Source organism: Chrysemys picta, chromosome 9 (genome assembly GCF_011386835.1).
Source record: "Chrysemys picta bellii isolate R12L10 chromosome 9, ASM1138683v2, whole genome shotgun sequence".
Taxonomy (NCBI): domain Eukaryota; kingdom Metazoa; phylum Chordata; order Testudines; family Emydidae; genus Chrysemys; species Chrysemys picta.
The window spans coordinates 55,041,086-55,059,365 of record NC_088799.1 but is presented as its reverse complement, the minus strand read 5'-3'; the positions used below and the strand labels follow the sequence as shown (position 1 = coordinate 55,059,365).

At 48.8% G+C, this 18,280-nt stretch overlaps 1 long non-coding RNA gene across 1 annotated transcript in view; it reads right to left on the bottom strand.

The window, feature by feature from the left end:
* Positions 1 to 1,048: 1,048 nt before the first annotated feature.
* LOC135973519 (uncharacterized) overlaps positions 1,049 to 18,280 on the bottom strand; it is a 33,751-nt gene continuing 16,519 nt past the window's right edge. The window contains exon 2 of the long non-coding RNA XR_010590398.1: positions 1,049 to 3,275. This is a non-coding gene — a long non-coding RNA (uncharacterized LOC135973519). The remainder of the gene's footprint in view (positions 3,276 to 18,280) is intronic.

Genomic DNA, 18,280 nt, shown 5'->3' with positions numbered 1-18,280 from the left:
ATACATGTTAACTAGGGTACATACATTAATTTTCAAAATTTTCTTTGTGGATTGGGGCTATTAGCCGCTTGACAGACATCTCTGCTCCCTTCCCCTGTGTTGCACAGCAGAGAGAGAAATGTAGGTGCATTGATTGTACAGAAATAGGAGTTAAGAAGCTGGGCAGCAGGAAAGGTGACTACACATCGGTAGCATGATTCCATACCTCTTAGTCACTGGCAGCTCCTCAGCACCAAAAATATGCAAGTAAAACCCCATTTGAAATGGGGGGCTTGGCCTGCTGAAGGGCGGTGGAATTGGGGAACAGATTGTATGCATGGCCTAAGACCATAGGATCCCAGTGTAACAACCATGAACTCCTCCCCCTCTGGCCACAATACACCAATAGCGCAACCAATGGCAGTGTTACGTGGGAAGTAGTCTTGCTGGCCAGAGGCCTAAGAGAAGTGCAGAAGGGCATGTGTATACCAGGCCAGGTTTGTGGGATTTCACTGTTCTAACTGAAAACAAGTCTGAGATGAACCCTTTCTGGCTGAGGACAAACATTTACATTTAATCACAACAAGGAGTCTGGTGGCACCTTAAAGACTAACAGATTTATTTGGGCATAAGCTTTCGTGAGTAAAAACCTCACTTCTTCGGATGCATCAGTGAAGTGAGGTTTTTACTCACGAAAGCTTATGCTCAAATAAATCTGTTAGTCTTTAAGGTGCCACCAGACTCCTTGTTGTTTTTGTAGATACAGACTAACACGGCTACCCCCTGATAATTTACATTTAATGAGAATCATACATGCAATGGAAAATGTTATCTGGCAGGGACTTGGGGTTTGACTACTTAAAACTTGATCAGAATTTAAAAAAAAAATTGCACTATTTTAATTCACAAAATCTTGTATAATGTTTTGCCAGTATTATACCCTAGTCTAAATGGAGACCTCAATCTTTCTTAGGAAAACAGCTGGAGAACCTTGGTGTTATTTCCAGTGATCTTCTAATGAACATATGGTTTTTTATGACTGTATAAGAAACTTGATAAAACATAAGAGTTATTAAAAACAAATCAGTCTTTATTTTTATTATGATTGCACCAGTCAGGTTTCATTTTGTGTATCCTTAGTGTAAGCAGGAGCTCCTCTTATGCTCTGACCAAAACCTATACAACCTGGTCTGATGCAGCCCCTTTGCACTGCTCAGTGGCACAGAGGCTGTAACTCAAACAGATCTGGTCCTGCAGGAATTCCTCTGGCTGAGTGAGTTTCCCTGCCCCAGGGGATATATAGTGGGCATGGCCAGAGTACTGCTGTGTTCTGACTATTTCCAACTGCTTCAATGGCTCTTTGGGGGCAGAAGAGTACAGTTTAGAGGAGGCAAGAGCTGGGACGCACAAAGGTAGCATACAGCCTCCTTTGTCCCCCTTTGTATGGGCCCTGCATCAAGCACAACTTGGCCACTCCCACAATCTGAGCAACTGTATTTAGTCCAAACATATACCTCTTCCTGGGAATTGGCTTTATTAGTAACATGAATCTACGTTTTCTTCCCAAGTTTGACTGTTCCTAGGGTTTCCATGCACACACTTCTCTGTTCTAGACCCCAGTTCTCACTTCTAAAAAGAGCAACTTCCACCTCCCTCGTAACCAGGGTGGAATTAGCGAGCCACACCTGCCAGTGAGATTCCGTCCCCTTATCCATTCTGTCAGGGCAGGGAAGCAGTCAGGCTGTCCATAGCTTGGAAACCAAACTTGGTGAAACAAATCCTGTGCATGAGTTCTTCATGAGGGCTAAGGTGTTGATCCATTTTGCACAGCAAGGTCTTTGACTTAAAAGTGAATGAGAAATGGTTGGACCAGTCTTGGGAAATGAGCAGTTACTCCAAGTCACATACCTCAGAAATGGCTTGGCTGGATAACTTCCAACTTAGATAGAATTCCACAGGAGCTTCAGACAGGGCAGGAGAGACATCAGGTGGAAAGACTTTATCAGGATAGCTAGTGTGTCTCAATTCAGGCTTAGAATGGAAATACTTTCCGATTTTGCCATAAAGTCACTATTATTACTCCATAATAACCAATGTATCCTAAAAAGATCTAAAAATTGAAAACAATTTCTGTTCTTATTGAATGGGAAGAGATTGGCACTAAACAATTGTAAGCGCATGGTAAGTATAAAATGCTACATTTCCATTTAATTAAGGTTCATATTTTACACTGGAGAAGAGGAATCAAAGAAATAGATAATTCTAGGGAATGCGAGCTATGCATTCAGTAGCACGTTGTGTGTAGACTGTTTCACTGCTTCCCCTAGTTGAGTTGCAGAGGGGCTATGTAAGGGGATTGTAAAACCACACACGTTGGCACAGGGCTTCTGGGGTAAGGTTAGCGCTGAAACTGCTTTTAAATCCTTTTGTGAAACTAACTAGCTTTTCAGCTGGGAGTCCCTTTAAGAATGGATCCCTACCAAATGAAGATGTGGGTATTACTGTCTAGGACCCCCATTATCATACGGTTAGAGCACGTCAGTGTTTCGATGTATTCGTCACCACAATACCCCTGTGGGATACTGTTATCCCCATTGTACAGTTGGGGAGTTGAGGCCTATAGACATGGAGAGCTAGATCCACCTAACTGCCGCTTTAGATGCCGAAGTCCAATGTTCAGGCCCTATTGCTCTCCTCAAAACTCCTGCTCAGCTGCTTCCTCACTCTGTGGGCTCCTAAAGTCCCTACATTTCTGCTTGTAAAGTCCCCAGCTGCCTAAAAATCTTCCAGGGAGCATGTGCACAGCTATTAACACATTCAGGTACCTATCTCATGCATTCAGGCACCTATCACATTGCTTATTGTAGCCACACTACAAATCAAAGCTGTTTGAATGACAGCCTTCTGTTGCTTGGCCATCCCCTGGAGTTGAGTGACAGAGTGCCCAGAGGGGCCCTCCTCCCGCGTTCTTGGGCATCTGGGTGAGGAGGATATGGAACTTGGCGAGGAGGGCAGGCGGTTACACACTGGATGCAGTGGGGTCTGTACTCTAGTTGCCTTTCTTGCAGCTCCACCAGACGCCTCATCATGTCCTCCTGTGTGTTCCGATCATACTCACTGTATGCTTTCCTGGCCTCTGCCACCGAATGCCTCCATGCATTCAGCTGTGTCCTATCAGTGCAGGAGGACTGCATGAGCTCTGAAAACATGTCATTGTGAGTGCGTTTTTTTCCACCTTCTAATCTGCAATAATCTCAGGGATGGAATTGATGCGAAGAGCATAGAAGCATTTGCAGCTGCAGGAGGGAGAAAGGGAAAGTAGATTTTAAGATACATTTCTGAAAACAAAAGAGAGACTCTTTCACAGTGAATCAAGCAATTCACAGCAGACAGCACATGTGTTTTAGATATAATGTCGCATTTTATATTGCCTTTTATATTGAGCGCCTGCCGATATGGTGACACATCACACATGGCTGGGCAACAGAATTCGGTTTTCAGGCAGCCATGGTAAGCTAAAGGGTATGTGGGGTTGGCTTCTTCCGTACTCATAACATGTGGGAATGGTTTCAAACTGCAACACCCTCCTTTCCCATAGCAACAAATGCTGGTTGGGTTTGCCGTTTAAGAGGAGGGGCTGCGGTTGCCGTTTAAAAGGAGGGGTGCGGTTTTGGGGTAGATGTGCAGCACACCCATTCCCCCGCCTCCCCCCCGCATGGCTATTCTCTAGGATGATCCCTTTTAGCCAAGCGTAAACAGCCCAGCATGACTGGGGTCTAATGTATTGGGATCACCAAACAGAGGGGATTACTGTTCCCTTACAAAAATTCCCCTATTTCAACCAGGTGACCATGAATGATATCACTCTCCCGAGCTGACACAGAAAGATAAAGACCAAAATGTTGCATGAATGCAACCAAAACCCAGGACCATTCACTGCCATGCTTTGTGCTGCAATGATTCCAGACCACTTGCTACTGGATTGGCGTGGTAAAGTGTCCTACCGTGGAGGACGAAATAAGGCAGCCCTCCCCAGAAACCTTCTGTAAAGGCTTTCAGAGTACCTCCAGGAGAGCTTCATGGAGATGTCCCTGGAGGATTCCTGCTCCATCCCCAGACATGTTAACAGACTTTTCCAGTAGCTTTACTTGCCGCGAAGACATCCCAATTGTTTGGGCAAATCAAACATTAAACACAATTGCTTTTAACCCCTGTAGTGTTGTTACAAATATGCACTCACCAGAGGTGCCTTCTCCACCTTCAGGTTCCGGGAACAATATGCCCTGTGAGGGTATTGGCTCCAGGGTGAGGAAAAGGTCCTGGCTGCCGGGGAGAGTGGATTCTCCACTTGCCTGCTGCGCATTCTCCTCCTCCTCCTCCTCCTCTTCCTCATCCATGTTGCGTGAGGCTGCCACCTTGCAGGTGTCCACAGAGAGTGTTGGGGTGCTGGTAGGGTCCTCCCCTCGAATCGCATGCAGCTGATCATAGAAGCGGCACGTCTGGGGCACTGACCCAGAGCAATAGTTTGCCTCCTTTGTCTTTTGGTAGGCTTGCCTGAGCTCCTTAATTTTCATGCGGCACTGCTGTGTGTCCCTGGTGTAGCCTCTGTCCACCATGCCCTGTGTGATTTTGGCATATATATCAGCATTTCTTCTGCTGGATCAGAGTTCTGCCTGGACAGATTCTTCTCCCCATACAGCAATCTGATCCAGTGTCTCCCGTTCGCTCCATGCGGGAGCTCGTTTGCGATTCTGGGACTGCATGGTCACCTGTTCTGCTGAGATCACCACACTGACCAAACAGGAAATGAAATTCAAAAGTTCCTGATGCTTTTCCTGTGTACCTGGCTAGTGCATCGGAGTTGAAAGTGCTGTCCAGAGTGGTCACATTGGAGCACTCCTGGGTTAGCTCCCAGAGGCCAATACCATCAGATTGCACAGCGCTGCATCTACAGTACCCCAAATTTGACCCAGGGAGGTCGATTTTAGCGCTACTCCCCTTGTCGGGGAGGAGTACAGCAGTCAATTTTAAGAGCCCTTTAGGTTGGCAGAACGGGATTGGTTGTGTAGACGCAGTCATTATAAAATCAACCTAACGCGGCTAAATTCAACCTAACCTCGTAGTGTAGACCAGGCCTTAGGTTCCCATCCCCTTTTTTTCTAATGCATAGTTAATTATTTGTAATCTAGATGAAGAGGAGAAGGAGTGAGAGTAGAGCCAAAAAAGCCCTAGTGAGATGCAGCCACCACACCAAAGTGCAGCATGGAGACACTGAAAGGAACAGAAAGAGAGGCAGAACCTACGAGTGAGCAGGTGGAGGAAGAAATAGGGGTGCTTCCAACTGGTGGGGACCTCCAGCTCATAACCTGATTGGTCTCACACTCTTTAGAGATGTCACTGCTATAGATTTCTTATGATCTTCCCTTGACACTATGGCAGTGATTTAACGCACTGTCTTGTGAAAAAGAGACATAGCTGAGACTGGACAAGGAGGAGGAACTCTTACCAGGTTGCAATCTAGTCTGGTTGCAGTGCCATAAAATACTGACCAGCTGCAAGAAAACTAATTGAAGACCATGAGCCTGATTGCCACTGTCTTACTCAATTTACACCAAAGTAACTTCATTGAAATTGGAGGGTAGTATAAAGTGTGTGTGCCCCACCTCCGTATTGCCCAAGCTAAGCAGTCTGTTGCCATATGATTATTGCCTGATCTATTTTCTTGCTTCCATTTTAAGATTTTTTTACTTGCTGTTTGCAAAATAAATCAGAGGCACCCATTTTATTGTATTTACATATGTAAGCGGGGGAATGGTCCCGCTATTGCTAAACCCAGGGTTGTGAGTTCAATCCTTGAGCGGGCCACTTAGGGAACTGGGGTAAAAATCTGTCTGGGGATTGGTCCTGCTTTGAGCAGGGGGTTGGACTAGATGACCTCCTGAGGTCCCTTCCAACCCTGATATTCTATTGTGGGGAACTTTTCTGGCTTAAAAATTACCCCGGTGAAATGGGCTAGCGGAAGGATCTGAGGGTATGTCTACACTACGAAATTAGGTCGAATTTATAGAAGTGGGTTTTATACAGTCGATTGAGTGTGTCCCCACATAAAATGCTCTACGTGCATTAAGTCGGCGGACCACGTCCACAGTACCAAGGCTAGCGTCGACTTCTGGAGCGTTGCATTGTGGGTAGCTATCCCACAGTTCCCGCAGTCTCCTCCGTCCATTGGAATTCTGGGTTGAGATCCCAATGCCTGATGATGCAAAAACAATGTCGCGGGGGGTTCTGGGTACATGTCGTCAGGCCCCTCCCCCTCCGTCACAGCAACGGCAGACAATCGATTCGTGCCTTTTTACCTGGGTTACCTGTGCAGACAACATACCACGGCAAGCATGGAGCCCGCTCAGCTCAGCTCACCGTCACCATATGTCATCTGGGTGCCGGCAGACGTGGTACTGTATTGCTACACAGCAGCAGCTACTTACCTTTTGGCAGTGGATGGTGTATTACGACTGGTATCCGTCATCGTCGTATTCCTCAGTGAGTTCAATCAGAGGCACCTGGGCAGACATGTTTTGTCTCCTGGGGACTCAGTCCTGCCGGCAGTCCTATTGAACCGTCTTGACGATGATGGCTAGCAGTCATAGTACAGTATCTTCTGCCAAGCACCCAGAAGATGCCGATGGCTATCAGTCATGCTGCACTGTCTGCTGCCAGCTTAAGATGTAAAAAACAGATGGACCAGATTTGTTCTGTATTCATTTGCTTCCCCCTCCCTCCATGAAATCAACGCCTGCTAAACCCAGGGCTTGGAGGTCAATCTTTGGGAGGGCCATTCTGTGTGACAGTTGTTTGTGTTTCTCCCTGATGCACAGCCACCTTTGTTGATTTTAATTCCCTGTACCTGTAAGCCATGTCATCACTTGCCCCTCCCTCCATCAGACACTAGTTTCGCGCCTTTTTCAGCCCAGACGCCATAGCACTGGGATCATGGAGCCCGCACAGATCACCGCAGCAATTATGAGCACTATGAACACCACACGCATTGTCCTGGAGTATATGCAGAGCCAGGACATGCCAAAGCAAAATCAGGACCAGCCGAGGAGGCGATTGCAGCGCGGAGATGAGAGTGATGAGGAAATTGACATGGACATAGACCTCTCACAAAGTACAGGCCCCAGCAATGTGCAAATCATGGTGTTACTGGGGCAGGTTCATGGCGTAGAACACCGATTCTGGGCCTGGGAAACAAGCACAGACTGGTGGGACCACATCGTATTGCAGGTGTGGGACGATTCACAGTGGCTGCGAAACTTTCGCATGCATAAGGGCACTTTCATGGAACTTTGTGACTTGTTTTCCCCTGCCCTGAAGTGCCAGGATACCAGGATGAGAGCAGCCCTCACAGTTGAGAAGTGAGTGGCGATAGCCCTGTGGAAGCTTGCAATGCCAGACAGCTACCGGTCACTCGGGAATCAATTTGGTGTGGGCAAATCTACTGTGGGGGCTGCTGTGATCCAAGTTGCCAGGGCAATCAAAGACCTTCTGATATCAAGGGTAGTGACTCTGGGAAACATGCAGGTCATAGTGGATGGCTTTGCTGCAATGGGATTCCCAAACTGTGGTGGGGCGATAGACAGAACCCATATCCCTATCTTGGCACCGGAGCACCAAGCCACCGAGTACATAAACCGCAAGGGGTACTTTTCAATGCTGCTGCAAGCCCTGGTGGATCACAAGGGACGTTTCACCAACATCAACGTGGGATGGCCGGGAAAGGTACATGATGCTCGCGTCTTCAGGCACTCAGGTCTGTTTCGAAAGCTGGAGGAAGGGACTTTCTTCCCGGACCAGAAATAACCATTGGGGATGTTGAAATGCCTATTGTTATCCTTGGGGACCCAGCCTACCCCTTAATGCTATGGCTCATAAAGCTGTACACAGGCAGCCTGGACAGTAGTCAGGAGCTGTTCAACTATAGGCTAAGCAAGTGCCCAATGGTGGTGGAATGTGCATTTGGACGTTTAAAAGCGCGCTGGCGCGGCTTACTGACTCGGATAGACCTCAGCGAAACCAATATCCCCATTGTTATTGCTGCTTGCTGTGCGCTCCACAATATCTGTGAGAGTAAGGGGGAGACATTTATGGCGGGGTGGGAGGTTGAGGCAAATTGCCTGGCTGCTGATTTCGCGCAGCCAGACACCTGGGCGGTTAGAAGAGTACAGAAGGGCGCAGTGCTCATCAGAGAAGCTTTGAAAACAAGTTTTGTGACTGGCCAGGCTACGGTGTGAAACTTCTGTTTGTTTCTCCTTGATGAACCCTCCGCTCCCCCCTGTTCACTCTACTTCCCTGTAAACGAACCACCCCACCCTCCCCTCCCCCCTTAGAGCACCGCTTGCAGAGGCAATAAAGTCATTGTTACTTCTCATTCATGCATTCTTTATTAATTCATCACACAAGTAGGGGGATAATTGCCAAGGTAGCCCGGGATGGGTGGGGGAGGAGGGAAGGAAAAGGACACACTGCACTTTAAAACTTTAACACTTATTGAAGGCCAGCCTTCCGATGCTCGGGCAATCATCTGGAGTGGAGTGACTGGGTGGCCGGAGGCGCCCCCACCGTGTTCTTGGGCGTCTGGGTGAGGAGGCAATGGGAATTGGGGAGAAGGGCTGTTGGTTACACAGGGGCTGTAGCGGCAGTCTCTGCTGCTGCTGCCTTTCCTGCAGCTCAGCCATACGCTGGAGCATATCAGTTTGATGCTGCAGCAGCCAGAGCATCGACTCTTGCCTTCTGTCTGCAAGCTGACACCACCCATCATCTTCAGCCCGCCACTTGCTCTGTTCAGCCCGCGATTCAGCCCACCCACCTCTCCTCTCGTTCATATTGTGCTTTTTTGCACTCTGACATTGACTGCCTGCATGGATTCTGCTGTGCTCTTTCAGTGTGGGAGGACATCTGGAGCTCCGTGAACATATCATCCTGAGTCCGCCGTTTTCTCCTTCTAATTTTCGCTAGCCTCTGCAAAGGAGAAACATTTGCAGCTGGTGGAGGAGAAGGGAGAGGTGGTTAAAAAAGACACATTTTAGAGAACAATGGGTACACTCTTTCATGTTAAATTTTGCTGTTCACATTACACAGCACATGTGCTTTCGTTACAAGGTCGCATTTTTTCTCTTATATTGAGGGCCTGCCGGTTTGGTGTGAGAGATCACTCACGCAGTGCCAGGCAACAGAATTCGGCTTGCAGGCAGCCATGGTAAGCCACAGTCTTTTGGCTTTTTTAACCTTCATAACGTGTGGGAATGGTTTCAAACAGCAGCGCCCTCATTTCCCATACCAAGGACCCATTGGGTTGGCCATTTAAAATGGGTTTGCAATGTAAAAAGTGTGGCTGGGGTTTCCGGGTTAACATGCAGCACAAACCCAACTACCCCCGCCCACACACACACACAATTCTCTGGGATGATCACTTCACCCCTCCCCCGCACCACGTGGCTGACAGCAGGGAACATTTATGTTCAGCCGAGCAGGAACGGGCACCTCTGAATGTCCCCTTAATAAAATCACCCCATTTCAACCAGGTGACCGTGAATAATATCACTCTTCTGAGGATAACAAAGAGAGATAAGGAATGGATGTTATCTGCATGCCAGCAAACACCGGGACCATACGCTGCCATGCTTTGTTATGCAATGATTCCAGACTACGTGCTACTGGCCTGGCATGGTAAAGTGTCCTACCATGGCGGATGGGATAAGGCAGCCCTCCCCAGAAACCTTTTGCAAAGGCTTTGGGAGTACATCCAGGAGAGCTTTCTGGAGATGTCCCTGGAGGATTTCCGCTCCATCCCCATACACGTTAACAGACTTTTCCAGTATCTGTACTGGCCGCGATTGCCAGGGCAAATTAATCATTAATTATTAAACACGCTTGCTTTTAAACCATGTGTAATATTTACAAAGGTACACTCACCAGAGGTCCCTTGTGTGCCCTCAGGGTCTGGGAGCACGCCTTGGGTGAGTTCGGGGGTTACTGGTTCCAGGTCCAGGGTGATAAACATATCCTGGCTGTTGGGGAAACCGGTTTCTCCGCTTCCTTGCTGTGAGCTCTCTTAATTGTCTTCATCATCATCTTCCTCGTACCCCGAACCCGCTTCCCTGTTGCGTGTTTCTCCATTGACTCATCAAAGCACACGGTTGGGGTAGTGGTGGCTGGACCCCCTAGCATCGCATGCAGCTCCACGTAGAAGCGGCATGTTTGCGGCTCTGCCCCGGACCTTCCGTTTGCCTCTCTGGCTTTGTGGTAGGCTTGCCTTAGCTCCTTAATTTTCACGCGGCACTGCTGTGCGTCCCTGTTATGACCTCTGTCCTTCATGGCCTTTGAGACCTTTTCTAATATTTTGCCATTTCGTTTACTGCTACGGAGTTCAGCTAGCACTGATTCGTCTCCCCATATGGCGAGCAGATCCCGTACCTCCCGTTCGGTCCATGATGGAGCTTTTTTGTGATCCTGGGACTCCATCATGGTTACCTGTGCTGATGAGCTCTGCGTGGTCACCTGTGCTCTCCACACTGGGCAAACAGGAAATGAAATTCAAAAGTTCGCGGGGCTTTTCCTGTCTACCTGGTCAGTGCATCTGAGTTGAGAGTGCTGTCCAGAGTGGTCACAATGAAGCACTGTGGGATAGCTCCCGGAGGCCAATAATGTCGAATTCCATCCACACTACCCCAAATCCAACCCGCAAAGGCCGATTTTAGCACTAATCCCCTCGTTGGAGGTGGAGTAAAGAAACCGGTTTAAAGGACCCTTAAAGTCGAAAAAAAGGGCTTCGTTGTGTGGACGTGTCCAGGCTTAATTCGATTTAACGCTGCTAAAGTCGACCTAAACTCGTAATGTAGACCAGGCCTGAGTCCTCGCTCCCACTTCTTTTCACCTGACCTCGAGGGCTCTCCTTCCACTCTCCTGTGTGGCAGAGTCCTTGTAACCCCAACAAGGCTGGGCTCAGGATTCCTGGAGGGCTCAACCCCCAACCTTGTCATGGTCACTTAGGGCAGGGGCTAGAATGTCCCCACTGCAGGGTGCTCTCTCTGCACTGGTTGCTTCCCTGACCCACTGATCATTGCATATAGTTCAAGCAAACACAGTTTATGAAACAGCAATCAATTTTAAAAATAAGGAAAAAATGGGAAAGCTTAAAGGAAAACCAGTCACCCTGCTCTGTGGGCATGAGGACACCACAAACAGTCATCGCTGGAATGTAAGGGAAGTTCACAGTCTGTTCCTCACACGTCCCAGGCCTCCTGCCCAGGCCCTGGCTGTGCTGCAGGGATCCTGTGGGTCGATCACTTGCAGTGGCCACGTGCCTTCAGGCTGTAGGTGGCGGGACCCTTCTTCCTATTGGGATTACGATTCCCCGCCCAAGTCTGGCCTGTAAGGCCTCTTGGCTGGGGATGTCTCCCTGCACTGGGCCTGCTGCCCAGGGTCCCCCCTCACTTTCCCCAGCTGCTCACCGCACCCGGCTCCGGACTGCTCCAGCTCCACTCTGCCTCAGCACTGCTGCTCTGCCTCCAGCGTGGCTCCCTGGGCTGCTTCTCTGGCCCCTCTGGCTCTGGTTGCTGCAGCTCTCCTCCCAGCACAGATCTGTTCCCTGGGCTTCTTCTGTGGCTCTGCTCCCAGCACTGACCTGCTCCCTGGGCTGCTTCTCTGGTTCTCGCTAACAGAATTTTCCAGATCACAGGCCCTGGTTCTCATGGGGGACTTCAAGCTCCCTGACATCTGCTGGGAGAGCAATATAGCAGTGCAGACAATCCAGGAAGTTTTTGGAGAGTGTTGGGGATAACTTCCTGGTGCAAGTGCTGGAGGAACCAATGAGGGGCCATGCTCCTCTTGACCTGCTGCTCAAACAGGAAAGAATTGGTAGGAGAAGTAGAAGTGGGTGGCAACCTGGGCAGCAGTGACCATGAGATGGTCGAGTTCAGGATCCTGACAAAAGGAAGAAAGGAGAGCAGCAAAATACGGACCCTGGACTTCAGAAAAGCAGACTTCGAATCCCTCAGGGAACTGATGGGCAGGATCCCCTGGGAAACTAATATAAGGGGGAAAGGAGTCCAGGAGAGCTGGCTGTATTTCAAAGAAGACTTATTGAGGCAGGGCGCAGGAACAAACCATCCTGATGTGCAGAAAGAAAGTGAATATGGCAGGCGACCAGCTTGGCTTAACAGAGAAATCTTTGGTGAGCTTAAACACAAAAAGGAAGCTTACAAGAAGTGAAAACTTGGACAGATGACTAGGGACGAGTATAAAAATATTGTTCGGGTGTAATCAGGAAGGCCAAAGCACAATTGGAGTTGCAGCTAGCAAGGGATGTGAAGGGTAAGAAGAAGGGTTTCTACAGGTTTGTTAGCAATAAGAAGAAGGTCAGGGTAAGTGTGGGATCCTTATCGAATGGGGGAGGCAACCTAGGGACAGATGATGTGGAAAAAGCTGAAGCATTCAATGATTTCTTTGCCTCGGTCTTCATAGACCAGGTCAGCTCCCAGACTGCTGCACTAGGCAGCACAGTATGGGGAGGAGGTGAGCAGCCCTCAGTGGTGAAAGAACAGGTTAAGGACTATTTAGAAAAGCTGGACATACACAAGTCCATGGGGCTGGATGCAATGCATCCGAGGGTGCTGAGAGAGTTGGCAGATGCAATTGCAGAGCCATTGGCCATTATCTTTGAAAACTCGTGGCAATTGGGGGAGGTCCCTGATGATTGGAAAAAGGCAAATATAGTGCCCATCTTTAAAAAATGGGAGAAGCAGAACCCGGGGAACTACAGACCGGTCAGTCTCTCGTCAGTCCCTGGAAAAATCATGAAGCAGGTCCTCAAAGAATCTATTTTGAAGCACTTGGAGGAGAGGAAGGTGATCAGGAACAGTCAACATGGATTCACCAAGGGCAAGTCATGCTTGACCAACCTGATTGCCTTCTGTGATGAGATAACTGGCTCTGTGAATATGGGGAAAGCAGTGGACGAGATGTACTTTGACTTTAGCAAACTTTTGATACGGTCTCCCACAGTATTCTTGCCAGCAAGTTAAAGAAGTATGGATTGGATGAATGGACCATAAGGTGGATAGAAAGCTGTTTAGATCATCGGGCTCAACGGGTAGTGACCAATGGCTCGATGTCTAGTTGGCAGCCAGAATCAAGTGGAGTGCCCCAGGGGTCGCTCCTGGGGCCAGTTTTGTTCAACATCTTCATTAATGATCTGGTGATGGGATGGATTGCACCCTCAGAAAGTTCATGGATGACACTAAGCTAGGGGGAGAGGTAGATATGCTGGAGGGTAGGGATAGGGTCCACAGTGACCTAGACGAATTGGAGGATTGGGTCAAAAGAAATCTAATGAAGTTCAACAAGGACAAGTGCAGAGTCCTCACTTAGGATGGAAGAATCCCGTTGTGACAGGTTCGGTCAGAGATCCCCCTTGGGACTGTTACCTGATGTGCTGAGACTACCTCTGAGCCCGTTTTCTCTGCCAGTTTGGCCCTCCAGAACCCTGCATTGTTGAGCCAGACATGCAAGCCTGCTGCAACACAGACCCAGGGTCTGAACCACGCCCCCAAAGCTTCAGACTTAACTGAAAACAGCTAGCAAGTGCTCCTGTCTCCACCACCCAGACACCCAGCTCCCAATGGGATCCAAACTCCAAATAAATCCGTTTTACTCTGTATAAAGCTTTTATACTCTCTCTCCTGTGGGCAGAAACCCATTTGCTCTTCTGTGCAAAATCACAGCAACAAGATGGAGTTTGTAGCCAACTGGGCAAGTCACATGTCCATGAACAGTTCGGCTTTTTGCAGGCTGACACCATTGTTTACATGTCAGTTTGAACGTTCCCAGGAAAGCTCAGATGTGGACTGGCATCTCCCAAGGTCCATTGTTAGTTAAGTACTTCCAATTACTTGAATAGACTCTTCATAATATGTTGGCCAAACCTCCCTTATGTGTTTCCTACATCAAACACTTCAAATACAAGCATAGAGCCAATGCTCATAACTTCAGATATAAAAATGATACATGCCAACAAATTGGATGAATATATTCAGTAGATCATAACCTTTGCAAAGATATGTTACATGGCATATCTAGCACAAAGCATATTTCAGTTATGTCATATTTATATTCATAAGCATATTTCCATAAACATATAGAGTGCAGCGTCACACCCGTGCACTGCTACAGGCTGGGGACCGATTGACTAAGTGGCAGTTCTGCAGAAAAGGACCTGGGGATTACAGTGAACGAGAAGCTGGATATGAGTCAACAGTGTGCCCTTGTTGCCAAGAAGGTTAACAGCATATTGGACTGTATTAGTAGGAGCATTGCCAGCAGATTGAGGGAAGTGATTGTTGCCCTCTATTTGGCACTGGTGAGGCCACATCTGGAGTATTGTGTCCAGTTTTGGGCCTCCCACTACAGAAACAATGTGGTCAAATTGGAGAGAGTCCATCGGAGGGCAACGAAAATGATTAGGGGCTGGGGCACATGACTTATGAGGAGAGGCTGAGGGTACTGGTATTATTTAGTCTGCAAAAGAGAGGAGTGAGGGGGGATTTGATAGCAGCGTTCAACTACCTGAAGGGGGGTTCCAAAGAGGATGGAGCTAGGCCGTTCTCAGTGGTGGCAGATGACAGAACAAGGAGCAATGGTCTCAAGTTGCAGTGCGGGAGGTCTAGGTTGGATATTAGGAAAAACTATTTCACTAGGAGGGTGGTGAAGCACTGGAAGGGGTTACCTAGGGAGGTGGTAGAATCTCCATCTTTAGAGGTTTTTAAGGCCCGGCTTGACAAAGTCCTGGCTGGTATGATTTAGTTGGTGTTGGTCCTGGTTTGAGCAGGGGGTTGGACTACATGACCTCCTAAGGTCTCTTCCAACCCTAATCTTCTATGATTCTCTCTGGCCAGTGTGGCCCTGCTCCCCTGCTCAGCTCGGACCCCTGCTCTCTCCTTAGCTCGGCCCCATTCCGTTCCAGGCAATTCCAGCTCACACAGAGGACTGGACCCCCCCGGCCTCCTGACTCTCTCATTAGCTTTCCTGCCCTGTCAATCAGGCTGACCTGGAACATTGGCCTCTCCCCATTTCTCCTGGGGACTGTCAGTCTCAGGGTCCTGCTTTCCTATTAACCCTTCCCCTTTGTTTTGGTACTGGGAGCTAGCCAACCAAAAAAACCCCACTTAGTTTTAGTAAGGGGTCGTTCCCCGTTGCTAAAATTCTGCCACAGCCATAGTATTCACACCAGTACCTCTGGGCCCCATATTAGCAACATATACGCACATCATGGCATATAAAAAAAATCATTAATAGCAAAAGAACATTTAACATATTTAACATTCAATGTCTACTTTTCCACACTATATGTGATAATTAGAGCCCTACCAAATTCACGCGGCACGGACTATGAAATCTGGTCTCCTCCCATGAAATCTTGTCTTTTGTGTGCTTTTACCCTATATTATATAGATTTCATGGGTGGAGACCAGCATTTTTCAAATTGGGGATCCTGACCGAAAAGGAAGTTGCGGGGAGAGAGGGCCATATTTTAGGGGGGTTGCGGTATTGCCACCCTTTCTTCTGAGCTGCTGTGATGTTATTGACATAAACTATGACCGTTGTGACAGGGTCAGGCCAGATGGCTACAGGAGAGTGATAGAAAGCAGATATATTAGCCCCAGATTAAGTAGGTCTCTTTTCCCTGGGTAAGGTAACAGGGAAGGTTCCAGAACTTTCTGGAATCAATTAAGGCAGGCTAATCAGGGCACCTGGGTTTTAAAAGGGAGCTCACTTCAACTTGTGGTGTGGGTATAAGGAGCTGGGAGTGAGAGGACGTGCTGCTGGAGGACTGAGGAGTATAAGCATTAACAGACACCAAGAAGAAGGTCCTATGGTGAGGATAAAGAAGGTGTTGGGAGGAGGCCATGGGGAAGTAGCCCAGGGAATTGTAGCTGTTGTGCAGCTGTTCCAGGAGGCACTCTAGACAGCTGCAGACCACAGGGCCCTGGGCTGGAACCTGGAGCAGAGGGTGGGACCGGGTTTCCCATAAACCTCCTAATTGACCTGGACTGTGGGTTCTACCAGAGGGGAAGGTCTCTGGGCTGTTCCCCAACCCACATGGTGAATCTCTGAGGCAAGAAAATCCGCCAATAAGCGCAGGACCCATCAAGATAGAGAAGGAACTTTGTCACACCGTATAGATCATTGTTGCAACCACTGTTATATATTTGCACCTAATCTTGTACAAAGGAGGTCCAGTAAGGTGTCTATGGAAAGATTATGATTTGCTGGTTATGATTATGCTATTTGTATGTGTGTATCATTTTTGTAGTTGAAGTTATGAATATTGGCTATGTACTTATATCTCAATGTGTTTTGATTCTAAGTAGCCTCAGTGAAGCATTTGGTCGCTTCTTGAGAAGGGACTATTCTCAGTAAGTGCTCAATCAAGAAACACTTGGGTGAAAATGAACTTTGGGAGACACCAATCCACATCTGAGCTTTCCTGGGAATGTTCAAACTAACATGTAAACAATGGTGTCGGCCTGCAAAGAACTGAGTCATGCATGGACATGTGACTTGCCCATGTGACTCCAAATTCCATCTTGCTGTGATTTTCCACAGTCAGAACAAAGGGGTGTCCTTTCATGGGCAGAGAATATAAAAGGCGCTGAAAACCCCTCCATCTTGTCTTCAATCATGCTCCTTACTTCTGGAGGAACCTTGCTGCACACTGAAGCTCTGAACGACCCATTCCAGCTGTGGATGTACTCCAGAGACTTGATTTGAACCTGCAGTTTACTCCATCACTGCTACAAGCCTGAACCAAGAACTTAGCCATTACTATATGTAATTGATTCCATTTAACCAATTTTAGCTCTCATCTATATCTTCTTCGAGTGATTGCTCATTTGTATTCCACAATAGGTGTGCGTGCTCACCACGTGCACCTGTGCTGGAAATTTTCCCCCTAGCAGTACCCGTGGAGGGGAGCGCCTCCTGTGACCCCTGGAGTGGCGCCTGCCTGGCGCGGTATACGGGGACCTGCATCCTCCCCCACCCTCAGTTCCTTCTTGCCGCTAGTGAAGGTGCGTCAGAACTGCTCTGCTCCAGCTTTGCTGTAGCTTGTCCTCGTTCGTTTAGTACCTGTAGTTAGTTAGTGTAGTTAGTTTAGTTAGTCAGTGAGCCTGGGCCGGGGCATGCCCGGAGCCCCAGGATTTAAGTCGTGCGATTCTTGTTGGCATTCTGTGCCAAGTAGCAACCCGCACAAAGACTGTTTGTGCTGCTTGGGAGAAAGCCATATCAGCGAGAGGTGCAAGATTTGCAAATCGTTTAAGCCTCTGACCAAAAGAGAAAGGGACATTAGGCTCCGCGGTGTCCGTGAGACTGGCGTCATGGCTCCTGCTCTCCGGGCTCTCCAGCGAGGCGCAATCTTCCATGCAGGATCTCCTGTTTGATGGGAAAGCTCTGTTCACAGAGGAAACAGATACAAGGCTGCATGGCATGAAGGACTCCCGCACGACCCTCCAGACCTTGGGTCTCTGTGTCCTGGCTCCGGCAAAACCTAAGTTCAAGCCGCAGCAGACTCCAACTCCGGCCACCCTCCTGAAGTATGAGGCCACCCATAGGAAGCAACGGCACTATAAGAGGTGCCCTCACAGGCAGTCTCGGCCTGCCCCGCAGCCTGAAACCTCCAAGGGTAAGCAGGCGGAAAAAAGGCAATTTTGATGGGATGGTCGGGGGCAACCCACCAGTCCTCATCAGGGATCCAACACCAATAAAGCTTCCCTTCTCCAACCGGTTGTGTGCTTTCCTTCCAGAATGGTCTCGGCTCACTTCGGACTGATGGCTCCTCAACACCATCGCCCGGGGTTACACCCTCCAGTTTACCTCCTCCCCACCCAACCACCCCCCATCCCCGTCCCTCCTGGGGGACCCCTCGCACGAAGCTCTGCTCAAGCAGGAGGTGGGGCAGCTCCTAGGACTAGGAGCGATAGAGGTGGTGCCCGAGGAGTTAATGGGCAAGGGATACTACTCCTGTTATTTCCTTATCCCGAAGGCCAAAGGGGGTCTCAGGCCCATACTGGACCTACGGGATTTGAACCAGCACATGGTGAAGCTCAAGTTCCGCATGGTCTCCCTGGCCTCCAGCATCCCCTCCCTGGATCCCGAGGACTGGTACGCTGCCCTCGATCTGCAGGACGCATACTTCCACATCCACAAATTCGTTTTGTGGTGGGACAGAATCATTACCAATTTATGG